This window comes from Odocoileus virginianus, chromosome 23 (assembly GCF_023699985.2).
Source record: "Odocoileus virginianus isolate 20LAN1187 ecotype Illinois chromosome 23, Ovbor_1.2, whole genome shotgun sequence".
NCBI lineage: Eukaryota > Metazoa > Chordata > Mammalia > Artiodactyla > Cervidae > Odocoileus > Odocoileus virginianus.
The window spans coordinates 20,232,110-20,245,931 of record NC_069696.1 but is presented as its reverse complement, the minus strand read 5'-3'; the positions used below and the strand labels follow the sequence as shown (position 1 = coordinate 20,245,931).

Sequence of the window (13,822 nt, the reverse complement as noted above, 5' to 3'; positions counted from 1 at the left end):
CTGATTCAATTTAGAAGCTAGTAAGAGGATTTGTTCAGTCAAGATACCTTCAAATATTTTTAAAAATAAAATGATATTTCTTATGGATATTTCAAAATAAAAATTTTAGATGAGAAAACTACCATATTCTTGTCATTAAATTTTGGGAAAATACTGACAGGTAGGGGAAAAAAAATCACCCCCAAGCCCACAACACAGAGACATTCATTATACTATGCTCATGTTTCTTTCCTTTGCTTAGCCAGCTTTGTTTTCCCACCCCCATTTAAAAGTAATGCCCATTTGAGTATATAACAGTGTACTTCATTACCTTCACCATAGTTTGGCCTCAGGTCAAACAACAGGGAGGGAACACAGCCCCACCCATCAACAGAAAATTGGATTAAACATTTACTGAGCATGGCCCCACCCATCAGAACAAGAAATAGTTTCCCCCTCAGTATCTCCCATCAGGAAGCTTCCATAAGCTTCTTATCCTTATCCATCAACAGAATGAAAGCCACAATCACAGAAAACTAATCAAACTGATCACATGGACCACAGGCTTGTCCAACTCAATGAAACTGTGTGCCCTGTAGGGCCATGCAAGATGGACAGATCATGGCGGAGAGGTCTGACAAAATGTGGTCCACTGGAGAAGGGAATGGCAAACCACTTCAGTATTCTTGCCTTGAGATCCCCATGAACAGTATGAAAAGGCAAAAAGATAGGACACTGACAGATGAACTCCCCAGGTCAGTCAGTACCCATATACTACTGGAGATCAGTGGAGAAATAACTCCAGAAAGAATGAAGAGACAGAGTCAAAGCAAAAGCAACAACCAGATGAGGATGTGACTGGTGATGGAAGGAAAGTCCGATGCTGTAAAGAAAAATATTGCATAAGAACCTGGAATGTTAGGTCCATGAATCAAGGCAAATTGGAAGTGGTCAAACCGGAGATGGCAAGAGTAAACATCAACATTTTAGGAATCAGCAAACTAAAATGGACTGGAATGGGTGAATTTAACTCAGATGACCATTGTATCTACTACTGTGGGCAAGAATCCCTTAGAAGAAATGGAGTAACCATCACAGTCAACAAAAGAATCTGAAATGCAGTACTTGGATGCAATCTCAGAAACTACAGAATGATCTCTGTTCATTTCCAAGGCAAACCATTCAATATTATAGTAATCCAAGTCTATGTCCCAACCAGTAATACTGAAGAAGCTGAAGTTAAACAGTTCTATGAAGACCTACAAGACCTTCTAGAACTAACACCCAAAAAAGATATCTTTTTCATTATAGGGGACTGGAATGCAAAAGTAGGAAGTCAAGAGATACCTGGAACAACAGGCAGATATGGCCTTGGAGTACAAAACAAAGCAGGCTAACAGAGTTTTGCCAAGAGAACACACTGGTCATAGCAAGCACCCTCTTCCAACAACACAAGAGAATGCTCTACACATGGACATCACCAGATGGTCAATACCGAAATCAGACTGATGATATTCTTTGCAGCCAAAGAGGGAGAAGCTCTATACAGTCAGCAAAAACAAGACTGGGAGCTGACTGTGGCTCAGATCATAAACTCTTTATTGACAAATTCAGACTGAAATTGAAGAAAGTAGGGAGAAACACTAGATCATTCAATTCAGTTCAGTTCAGTTCATTCTCTCAGTCGTGTTCAACTCTTTGTGACCCCATGGACTGCAGCACGCCAGGCCCCCTTAACCATCACCAACTCCTGGAGTTCACCCAAATCCATGTTCATCGAATTGGTGATACCATCCAATCATCTCATCCTCTGTCGTGCCCTTCTCCTCCTGCCCTCAATCTTGCCCAGCACCAGGGTCTTTTCAAATGAGTCACTTCTTCGCATCAGTGGCCAAAGTATTGGAGTTTCAGCTTCAAAATCAGTCCTGTCAATGAACATCCAGGACTGATCTCCTTTAGGATGGACTGGTTGGATCTCCTTGCAGTCCAAAGGACTCTCAAGAGTCTTCTCCAACACCACAGTTCAAAAGCATCAATTCTTCAGCGCTCAGCTTTCTTTATAGTCCAACTCTCACATCCATACATGACCACTGGAAAAACCATAGCCTTGACTAGATGGACCCTTGTTGACAAAGTAATGTCTCTACTTTTTAATATGCTGTCTAGGTTGGTCATAACTTTCCTTCCAAGGAGTAAGCGTCTTTTAATTTCATGGCTGCAATCACCATCTGCAGTGATTTTGGAGCCCAAAAAATTAAAGTCAGCCACTGTTTCCACTGTTTCCCCATCTATTTGCCATGAAGTGATGGGACCAGATGCTATGATCTTAGTTTCCTGAATGTTGAGTTTTAAGCCAACTTTTTCACTCTCCTCTTTCACTTTCTTCAAGAGGCTTTTTAGTACCTCTTCACTTTCTGCCATAAGGGTGGTGTCATCTGCATATCTGAGGTTACTGACATATCTCCCAGCACTCTTGATTCCAGCTTGTGCTTCTTCCAGCCCAGCATTTCTCATGATGTACTCTGCATATAAGTTAAATAAGCAGAGTGACAATATACAGCCTTGATGTACTCCTTTTCCTATTTGGAACCAGTTTGTTGTTCCATGTCTGGTTCTAACTGTTGCTTCCTGACCTGCATACAGGTTTCTCAAGAGGCAGGTCAGGTGGTTGGTATTCCCATCTCCTTAAGAATTTACCACATTTTATTGTGATCCACACAGTCAAAGGCTTTGGCATAGTCAATAAAGCAGAAATAGATGTTTTTCTGGAACTCTTTTGCTTTTTTGATGATCCAGTGCATGTTGGCAAGTCAGACCATTCAGGTATGACTTAAATCAAATCCGTTACTATCATACAGTGGAACTGACAAATAGATTCAAGGGATTATATCTGACAGACAGAGTGCCTGAAGAACTATGGAGGGAGGTTTGTAACATTGTACAGGAGGCAGAGATCAAGACGATCCCCAAGAAAAAGAAATGCAAAAATGCATAATGGTCATCTGAGGAGGCCTTACAAATGGCTGAGAAAAGAAGAGAAATAGAGGAAAACAATAGAATGGGAAAGACTAGAGATCTCTTCAAGAAAATTAGAGATACCAAGGGAATATTTCATGCAAAGATGGGCACAATTAAGGACAGAAATGGTATGGACCTAACAGAAACAGAAGGAATTCAGAAGAGGTAGCAAGAATACACAGAAGAACTATACAAAAAAGATCTTCATGACCCAGATAATCACGATGGTGTAATCACTCACCTAGAACCAGACATCCTAGAAAGATATACCCATTTGAATGCAGAGTTCCAAAGAATAGCAAGGAGAGATAAGAAAGCCTTCCTCAGTGATCCATGCAAAGAAATAGAGGAAAACAATAGAATGGGAAAGACAGAAATGGTATGGACCTAACAGAAGCAGAAAATATTCAGAAGAAGTGGCAAGAATACACAAAAGAACTATACAAAAAAGATCTTCATGACCCAGATAACCACGATGGTGTGATCACCTCAATATGTCAGTAAATTTGGAAAACTCAGCAGTGGAAAACTCCAGTCACAGGACTGGAAAAGGTCAGCTTTCATTTCAATCTCAAAGAAAGGCAATGCCAAAGAATGCTCAAACTACTGCCCAATTGCCCTCATCTAAGACGCTAGCAAAGTAATGCTCAAAGTTCTCCAAGCCAGACTTCAACAGTATGTGAATGGTGAACTTTCAGATGTTCAAGCACGATTTAGAAAAGGCAGAGGAATCAGCGATCAAATTACCAACATCCACTGGATCTTTGAAAAAGCATGAGAGTTCCAGAAAATCTTCTGCTTTATTGACTACTCCAAAGCCTTTGACTGTGTGGATCATAACAACCTGTGGAAAATTCTTCAAGAGATGGGAATACCAGACTACCTGATGTGCCTCCTGAGAAATGTATATGTAGGTCAAAAAGCAACAGTTAAAAGTGGACCTGGAACAACAGACTGGCTCCAAATTGGGAAAGGAGTATGTCAAGACTGTATATTGTCACCCTGCTTATTTAACTTATATGCAGAGTACATCATGAGAAATGATGGGCTGGATGAAGCACAAGCTAGAATCAAGGTTGCAAGGAGAAATATCAATAACCTCAGATATGCAGATGACACCACCCTTATGGCAGAAAGTGAAGAAGAACTAAAGAAACTCGTGGTGAAAGTAAAACAGGAGAGTGACAAAGTTGGCTTAAAACTCAACAGTCAGAAAACTAAGATCATGGCATGTGGTCCCATCACTTCATGGCAAATAGATAGGGAAATAATGGAAGCAGTGACAGACTTCATTTTTGGGGGCTCTGAGATCACTGCTGATGGTGACTGCAGTCATAAAATTAAAAGACGCTTCCTCTTTCGAAGAAAAGCTATGACCAACATAGATAGCATATTAAAAAGCAGAGACATTACTTTGCCAACAAAGGTCTGTCTAGTCAAAGCTGTGTTTTTTCCAGTAGTCATGTATGGATGTGAGAGTTGGAGTATAAAGAAAGCTGAGCACCAAAGAATTGGTGCTTTTGAACTGTGTGTTGGAGGAGACTCTTGAGAGTCCCTTGAGCTGCAAGGAGATCAAACCAGTCAATCCTAAAGGAAATCAGTCCTGAATATTCTTTGGAAGAACTGATGCGGAAGCTGAAACTCTAATACTTTGGCCACCCGATGCGAAGAACTGACTCATTGAAAAAGACCCTGAGGCTGGGATGCATTGAAGGTGGGAGAAAGGGACAACAGAATGAGATGGTTGGATGGCATTACATCATCAACTCAATGGATATGAGTTTGAGTAAGCTCAAGGAATTGGCGATGGACAGGGAAGCCTGGCATGCTGCACTCCATGGGGTCGCAAAGAGTCAGACAGAACTGACGACTGAACTGAATATAAGAATATGCATGCAGTAAAACAAATTTGGTTATGATACAATTGTTGATTGATTCCCTTCCTCCTCCCAGTCACCATTTTCATTTCAGTAGCTCAGACAGTAAAGAACCGGCCTGCCAATTCAGGAGACAGGGTTTGATCCCTGTGCTGGGAAGATCCCCTGGAGCTGGGCATGGCAACCCACTCCAGTATTCTTGCCTAGAGAATCCTCATGGGCAAAGGAACTTGGCAGGTTTTGGTCTGTAGGGTCACAAAAGAGTTGGACACGACTTAGAGGCCAAACAGTAACAACCACCTTGCAAAAGGGTGTCCGTGATGTTAAACTATTTAATTTGTGAGGGCTTCCCTGGTGGCTCAGATGGTAAAACATCTGCCTGCAATTCGGGAGATCCAGGTTTGATCCCTCGGTCAGGAAGACACCCCCCCCCCCTCCCCTGGAAAAGAGAATGGCAACCCACTCCAGTATTCTTGCCTCGAGAATCCCGTGGACAGAGCAGCCTGCTGGACTACAGTCCATAGGGTTACAAAGATCAGACACGACTGAGTGACTAACACTTTCACTTTCACTCATAGCATTATCATAGGGCTTTTCTATATACATACACTTTGTCTTTACCAGTGTCAGTGCAGTTTGGCCCCCTTGCAGTTTTTACTTGTGGAAGCCATGTTTCTTCTCTCTACTCCATGGCCCATGTGTCGTCCGGCATCAGAACAATGATCTAATGGCTCCAAGTCTCAAAAACTCCTTGAAATCTGTTGCTTCTGCCTGAAGCCCCTTACTCTTCAATCTTTGAAACCAAGTTAACAAGGCAGGCAAATTATGGAAGAGGTACCATGCTTTTCTCTCCACCCACTCATCTTTCTCCCCACCCACTCATCTTTCTCCCCACCTATTCTGCTTTCCCCCAGGTGCTCAACACAAACCTACTTCTCCAGTTTCCTTCCTTAGCACAACTCAATTCAGGCAGATGGATACATGTGGACACATGCATTCATCAGACATGTGCAAACATGAATCCTAGTTTTGCTTAGCCAAGACCCCACACCACTAAGCCTAATGAATAAGATTGATCATTCCCTAGAACAATAAGAGGATGGGCTTCATAACTGCTAAGCAATTGCTCCTGACTAATTTGTGTTTCTGGAGAAGGAAATGGCAACCCACTCCCATACTCTTGCCTGGAGACTCCCGTGGACGGAAGAGTCTTATAGGCTATAGCCCACAGAATTGCAAAAAGTTGGACATAACTGAGCGATTTAAAAAAAAAAAATTGTTTTTCATAGCCAGTTTTTAAAAAAACATGACACATTTTTTCAAGAGGAGTTGCCAGGATGTAGAAAAATCATTGCTCAATTTATTTGGCAATGAAAATAGCCATTATGGGTTTTTTTTATGCAACTTGACTTCTGTTAGGTAATTCTTATTGACACAGTGTTTCAATCAAGTTGCTTGGTAAAGAGCTGAGCAGAAAAGCTCTTACAAGTTATCAACCACAGCAGGGACTCAATCCACATTGCATTGTGGAAAATGCAACTTGAGAAATCCACCTTGTGTCAGTGGGCAAGAAGGGGAAGAGGAAAAAAACAGTCTTGCTAATGGAAGCACAGAAGGGTGAGCTACCACCTTGCTAGCAGAATTCACTGGAGAATACAGAACCCACTAGATTCCTGAATGTGGGGTCCTGAAGTTACTAAACCATGTAAAGATTCTCTAAATTTTTACATAATTTCCCTATTTTTCTTAATTTTGACTTGTCATCCAGTCTGTTGAACTGTATCAAAGTAATTCTTTCAAAAATGATTCATGCAGTTCTATTTTCTGAGTCCTTGAACACTGGTTACCTTAACACATGAGCTAAAATGAACTCAGTATAAAATTTCACGGCCACAGCCTTTTCTCTCAACAAAGGCTGTAGATGATTCTTGAACGGCAAAGCCAATCAGCTTTTTTTTTTTTTTTTCTTTTTTACTACTTTGCAGGTAACATTTTCCATTTTCCCTTCACTGGAACAATCACAGTTCTTGGGTTTTCTTTTTTTTTTTCTCCTCCTATATACCATTCAGAACCTACTGTTTTCTTAATAGTTGATAGGCAGTTACCCCTAGGGAGAGACTTACCTTTATTGAATGAAGGCTTTGATAAGTTTAAAAGGTAAAGTTTTAACCTCCAGGACCAGGGCCAGTAGATTGATGAGTTCAGGCTTGAGAGCATCTGTGTTTAAGAGAAGTCATCTGCTGGTTGCTGAAAGAGAACAGGGAGGAGATGCCAGGACTTAGGTATTAGTGGCCATGGAAAGGGAGAGTCTGGAGATGTAAACCAATTAGAAAGTCAGTGGACAAATACTCATTAAAACTCCCCCTTAGAAAAGAAGTTTGCCGAGAGGATTATTGTGGGAGTTCTTTGGTCATATTTATTTTATTTGTGTCCATATATGCATTTGGGTGCATATATGGTGCACCCAAATGCATATATGGGCATTTGAGGCACCTGGTGCCTCAAAGAGTTGCCTGCCAATGCAAGAGACGTGGGTTCGATCTCTGGGCTGGGAGGATCCCCTGGAGGTGGAAATGTCAACCCATTTCATTATTCTTGCCTGGAGAATCCCATTGACAGAGGAGCCTGGAGGGCTACAGTCCATTGGGTTGCAAAAAGAGTCAGACAAGATTTACGGACCAAACTACATGCATTTATCTTTACCAAACCATTTGAAAGTAAGTTGCAAACATCATGACACTTGACCACAGCCTGTACTGGCTAAAATCTAGGACCTCCTTTTGCATACACAGAATGCAATTTTCATGCCCAATAAATATTTAAATGTACGATGCCATCTAATATATAGTCCTTATTTATTTAATTTTTTCCAAATATTCTCCCCTAAAATGTCTTTTGTAGATATCCCCCCATCATACACATATACCCACTCAAGATCCAATTAAAGCTTACACATTATTAATATTTTGGGTCATCATGTCTCCTTAACTGCCTTTAACCTGGAAGAGTACTTCATGCTTTTTCTAGGCAGTGGGTTTTTGAGGGGTGGGGAAGGGGACATCTATTAAGTAACTGACATTTTAAAAAATAATATAGGCCAGTTGTCTTGCAGAATGTCCCACAATGTGGATTTGGCAGATTCAGGAATGGCTATATGATTTGTGACGCCCCACACAAGATGAAAATGCAAGACTGTCTGTTCAGAAATTAGTAAGAATTTCAGGACAAGTGGCAGCAGGACGTTAAGCCAAGCGTGGGTCCATTCTAAGGATGATGATGATGATGATGTGTGTGTGTTTTTATATATATATTTTTATTTTTGTTTTGCAGGAAAGATTGTTGAAACTTTAATTTTTTATTTTGCTTAGAGCAAGTTAGAGATTGTAAGATTATAAACTGGTAACTTACTATAGTGTTCATTTATAATTTATATTTAGAACACATCTTGCCATTTAAAAAAAAATTTTTACTGTTATAAACCATTTAGGTTTAAATCATTTTTTTATAACCTGGAAGAAGATCTGGGACATTTAATACAGAAATATTTTGCATCTGTAGTCCAGATGCAATAAGTCACAAAATGCAAAACCTACTATTGTAACCCTATTTAACTGTCCAGCCCAGTGTCACTAAGTGCGTCCACATTGTTGTGCATCTCTCACCATCGAGGATAGGGGATATGTCACCACACAGGTCATGTGCCCGTGAAGCTGGCCCCAGCCAGATATGATCCCCATGATTTGATTAGGCAAAAAATATTGCCACGATTACAACGTAAGTGATGTTGTGCACCTCCCATCACATCATATCCGGAAAAGCACTCGGCTCAGGAAAGTTTTCCTGAGAGTGTTTTGATCAGTGCTTCTGTTTGACTTTATTTGATCTTAATTTTCAGTAAGAATATCATTCTTAGGTTGGACTGTAGACTGTTTTGTGTCTCTCATCTTTATCTTCCTTTTCATTTCTATCTTTCCCCTCTATTTTTTTGGAGGGCCTCATCAATTTTTGCATCAAATTCCTGACTCCATTTTCAACAGTGTCAGTTTCTGCTCTTCATTCATAGCTTCCAATGGAAAGTCAATAAGACAATGAAATTTTTAGTTTTCTATCAACCCTCTCTTATTCTATCCATCTCCCATTTCATCTCATGCCTTTTCTTCTCAACCTGTTTTTCTTTATAAATTTTCTTCTCTTGATAAAGACAGCCTATCTTCTCATATCCTACAGAAGATGCTAATATTATTTTCCTCAGATTTCTTTGGGTTCCTAAAATTGATAGTTAATTTGAGCTTTCAGGATGATGTTCCTTTCCCCTCATATGGCAATATTTCTAAAAGACTCCATGTTGTGCTGGTTCTTGTTTCTGATTACTCATCTTTACAACTGAAAGAGCTAGCAGACAGTGTGTTTCTCAACAGAGAGAGTATTCAAATTTCTCTTGGCAATGCTCCCTAGTACTCCTTTCTCAGACTGCAGTTTTCTGGAAGATTGATATGCACAGTTGAGAACACAGTTCTCTGTATCCAGGGGATGTTCATCTAGTTTACTCAGCTAGACTGAAATAGAATCTTTTCCTAGTAACATTTTCATGGGTTTTGACCCTGGGTTTCATTTACATTTAATTTCTATCCACTTTCCAAGAATGAACTGCCTAAGATTTGTATCCTTGTTGTCTTCCTTTAAAAATATCAGTAGCAACTAGACCAACCAAATCTTGATCAAACACTTTTCATTTATTCACTGTTATACATGGTTTAGGCTTAAATCCTTTTTTATAATCTGAAAGAAGATCTGGGACATTTAATACAGAAATATTTTGCATCTGTAGTCAAGATTAAACAGAACTAAAAAAGGGTTGCATTTTGTTAACTGTTTTTACTTGGCATTGGTATTTCTGTCTGTAGAAAGAAGAGAAAATACTAAGATAATTAAGAATGGGGGAAGGAAAGTAAATAGAGAAATTGGTGGCATCTACTGCAGTACTTCAGACACCTGATGCGAAGAACTGACTCACTAGAAAAGACCATGATGCTGGGAAAGATTGCAGGCCAGAGGAGAAGGAGACAACAGAGGATGAGATGGTTGGATGGCATCATCAACTCAATGAAGATGAGTTTGAGCAAGCCTTGGGAGTTGGTGATGGACAGGGAAGCCTAGCATGCTGCAGTCCTGGAGCTGCAAAGAGTCAGACACAACTAAGCGACTGAACTGACTCCAGGAGATAGCCACTGAATTTAGCAAAGAAATAGAAAAATTATGAAAAAAGAACTGTCAGGCAAAAAAATTACATCTCTTAAACAATGAAGAAAATGTGCTTGGCCTCAAGCGTGTTCAGCCTTTTTCAGCCTCTTTGGAATGTAAAGATGGGGACCAGGATGCCTATCAGATGGGTAAAAAGTTTATAGTTATCTGTAGAGAAAGATAATGATATAAATCATCTACTCTATCCCATCTACTCTATGCTACTAAGCATCTACTCTAATCAGTATTCAACTGATATAGCAACTTCTCTTTTAAACTCTGCCCCATCTACTTCAGTCAACCCAAGCCTGATTCACGTCTCACCCTTATACTGTGGTCCCAAAACTAAGATGTGCTAGTGGCCTTACAATCGCTGACCAATGGCAGCCCCTCTTTTATGTAACCAATTTACAAAACACCTGCAGTCTGGACATTACAATGGATGGCAGCTTATATAAAGTGCAAGCAAGTGAGTAGAAGAGAGGATAGGGATATAGTACAGTTGTTCAATTGCTATGTCATGTCTGACTCTTTGTGACCCCATGGACTTCAGCACACTAGACTCCCCTGTCCTTAAGTATCTCCCAGAGTTTTCTCAAATTCATGTCCATTGAGTTAGTGATGCTCAGTACAGAACTGTGTTATAAGTGAGCAAGACAAGCTCCACAGGCATTTAGCTTGAGCCTAGGAATGTCCATCTTTTCTTTGGTTCTGCAGCAGTCTGAACTCAACAATCTGATCTCAAAGTACCAAATGTAAATTCAACTACCAAAACAACCTGCACAAAAATGAATGTAGGAAAATAATAAATAAATACAAGAAAAATTAACTACAGAAGTAAATATACAGAAGGAAGTTGAATACTATCCTACACATTTAGTAAAACTTAGTAAATTTTCCAGTAGTAGATTAAATCCAAGAAGCTAAGACTTGTTTCTCAAGGAAGGAGGAGTCAAAAGTAATGAAAAAACCAAAGAGTAGGGCTTGTGACTTTTTGAGGTCTTGTGTAGACACAAACCATAATATTCAAAGTCATTCAAATGTAGAATGTGTGCATTTGAGAGAGAAAAATATGTTGAAATATTCAACAGTTGGGCTTGGACAATTGAAAGGCAAAGATTGAAATAAAGTGGTGTGAAAAATATTCAAGAACAATAAATTGGAATAAGAGGAATACATAATAAGGTATACAGTAGATAATAAATGTTTAAAAGATAATAATATATAAGAATGTATAATAACTCTTATGCAAACAACTACAAAGTTTGAAGAGCTGATAAGAGAAAGACTCAGTGGGTTGATGCAAGGGCCAGTATCACCCTTCCTCTAGGAGATGAGTCGCCTATTTGATGGGTGGGGCGGGATGTGGGAGCATTTGGTAATAGAAACTCCAAATAGATCTAGAGTTACCAGAGCAGAGAAGGCTGTGTTTAAACTTCTCAGAATGTAGCTCATGAATTTGCCAGGAGTTATGTGCCCTACAATGACATGTGAATTGCAGATAAGCAGTGATAGAGGGCACTGTTTGGGGAGGCTGACTAACACACCCCAAGTCAGAGGATCTTTGAGTCCCTACTCCACCCCAGCTCCCCCCCCTCCTCCCCCCATCCCCCCCCCCCCCCCACACACACACATAGAGGGATCGGAGGGGTCTGAGAATGAGTCAGAGGATCCAGTAGAATCCAAGTCTGGATGGAGAGATTGCCGAGAGGGCCAGAGACAGCCAGCTTCCTTCCCCCAAAATGTACATTTTCTTTCCATGCTGAGAGGTGACATCCCAGCCAGAGGCTGCATTTCCCAGTCTCTTCAGCATCCAGGTATGGCAATATGTCTAGCTACTGTTGATGGAATGTGAGTGGAAGTGAATAAGAAGTAGGAGAGCTGTCCCATATTCTTTCCTCCTCTTCTGGTTAGAAGAAAACATTCCAAGTCCCTTGGGTGATGGTTCCTGTATCCAGTTTGACAACCACAGTGAATTCACAAGGGCTACCTGATGGCTCAGACAGTAAAGAACCTGCCTGCAATGCAAGAGACCTAGGATATGCTAAATATTCATGGGAAATAACAGTATCAGTGGAACATACCACAGTGAACTAAAGGGAGCATTTGAGATATTATAAATCTTTGAGGAAAACATAGTACCATCTAGGACACTGGGTAAATTACTACTGATAAATTGTTTGACCCTAACTAATTAATAAAAGAAACTGTTAGATATTTCTTTTGGCCTGCAGTCCCAAGATTCTCAGGGCACTATGAACCAAGAAAGATGGGGACATCTGCCTTAGGGAATGGTGGAACCACAGATGAAAGGATACCAGGTTCTTAATTCCCACATGAAAGAAAGCCACCAACCAATAAAGAACTCCCACATTAGACTGGTACATGAGTCAGGAATACATTTCAGTTGCATTAACGCATCGAACTTTGGGAGTTTGTCATTACCTAACTAATACACAGAGCATGTAGGAATCCAGACGTGAGGCCAAGAACCTCAGATGTCAACAGTGGATTCCTGCCACTGCTGTACCACAGGAGGACCAGAAGAGATGAACTACATCTCACTGGAGGTCACCAAGCCAAAAAGGCCACCAGAGTAGATGCCATCTACCCAGTCAACACATAAGCCCCCTGAAACAAAGATGAACCTTAAGGAGGGGAGCAAAGAATATGGAGGAGGTGAAGAATGCTTAGAATTTAGTCCAAATGAGATTGAGTAACCTTAAATTTGGCATGCTAAAATTTTTGCCATCAGTGCATAAGTGTTTAAATGCTAAGTTAATTACACCTTTTGGAAAAGAAACAGGCTTACATGATGTGTTTAACAATTTGCATAGAGATCTGATGTAATTGTTTTACATCTTTCCTAGCATGACAGATGTGTTTTGCCCTCTAGGAAAGGTGCCTCTTTTCCTCCCTTCCCATCTCCCCTCAACACCTCGGTTAAGCTCAGAAGAAAGATGGAGAAGGCGGTGCCTTGGTCCCCAGGTGGATGCAGTCATAGGTAAGCAGGGCTCTCTTACAGCACTAATGGCAACTTCCGGTACGTGTTTATTTATAGGGCTTTGTCGCTTCTGGCCTGCTGTAGACCGTGGTCTTAATGGTCTTTATACCACCTGTATGGGACACATAAGGTGGGCTCAACAGAAGCTTATTGGATGAATAAAATGCCTTTTGCCTACTTCACAATGTCACCTAGGGCACCCTCTGCCACCTTCACAATGTCCTCCAAGGCACGGTGTTGCCTACTTCACAATGTCACTTTCAACTGACCCCGCACAGAAATGGGGACTTCACAGGAGTTTTCTGGGATATCTCTGGTTTCAGCCCTATCTGATCTGAATCACTCGCCAGTGGTGGCTCCCGCCAATGAAGAGAAAAACAAACGACCCAAAGTCCTGAGCGGTAGCAAATGGATTTAGGTTAAACAGCGGGGATGGAGAGGGGCTGTAAACCCTGAGTTGTAAGCACCTGGGAAGCCCTCTCCAAAAGGGCGAGGAATCGGAGCTGCGTGTAGGCAGGGGTATGCATTTCTACACTGCCCAGGACGCCCCCTCTCCGCTGCTGCAGACCAGTGGCCGGCCCTGGAGGCCAGCGGTGTGGACGTGAACTGATCTGTCCCAGCCCTGGGTCGCCAAACCGCCCGACGGAGTGCGGAAAAAGCAGCACGTAGGTCCCAGGAGTGCAGGAGGGGAACCAGCCCGGCC

At 41.1% G+C, this 13,822-nt stretch overlaps 1 long non-coding RNA gene across 2 annotated transcripts; it reads right to left on the bottom strand.

Annotated features, from left to right (window-relative positions):
- Positions 1-5,501: 5,501 nt before the first annotated feature.
- LOC110148677 (uncharacterized) lies at positions 5,502-13,422 on the bottom strand. 2 transcript variants are annotated; one of them, XR_002317230.2, is made up of 3 exons: positions 13,054-13,422; positions 6,998-7,121; positions 5,502-5,667 (listed from the first exon to the last, which is right to left on the bottom strand). It is a non-coding gene; the product is annotated as an uncharacterized lncRNA (long non-coding RNA). The 2 variants fall into 2 exon arrangements; XR_002317229.2 differs by having other exon boundaries at positions 13,139-13,422.
- Between the last annotated feature and the right edge of the window lie 400 nt (positions 13,423-13,822).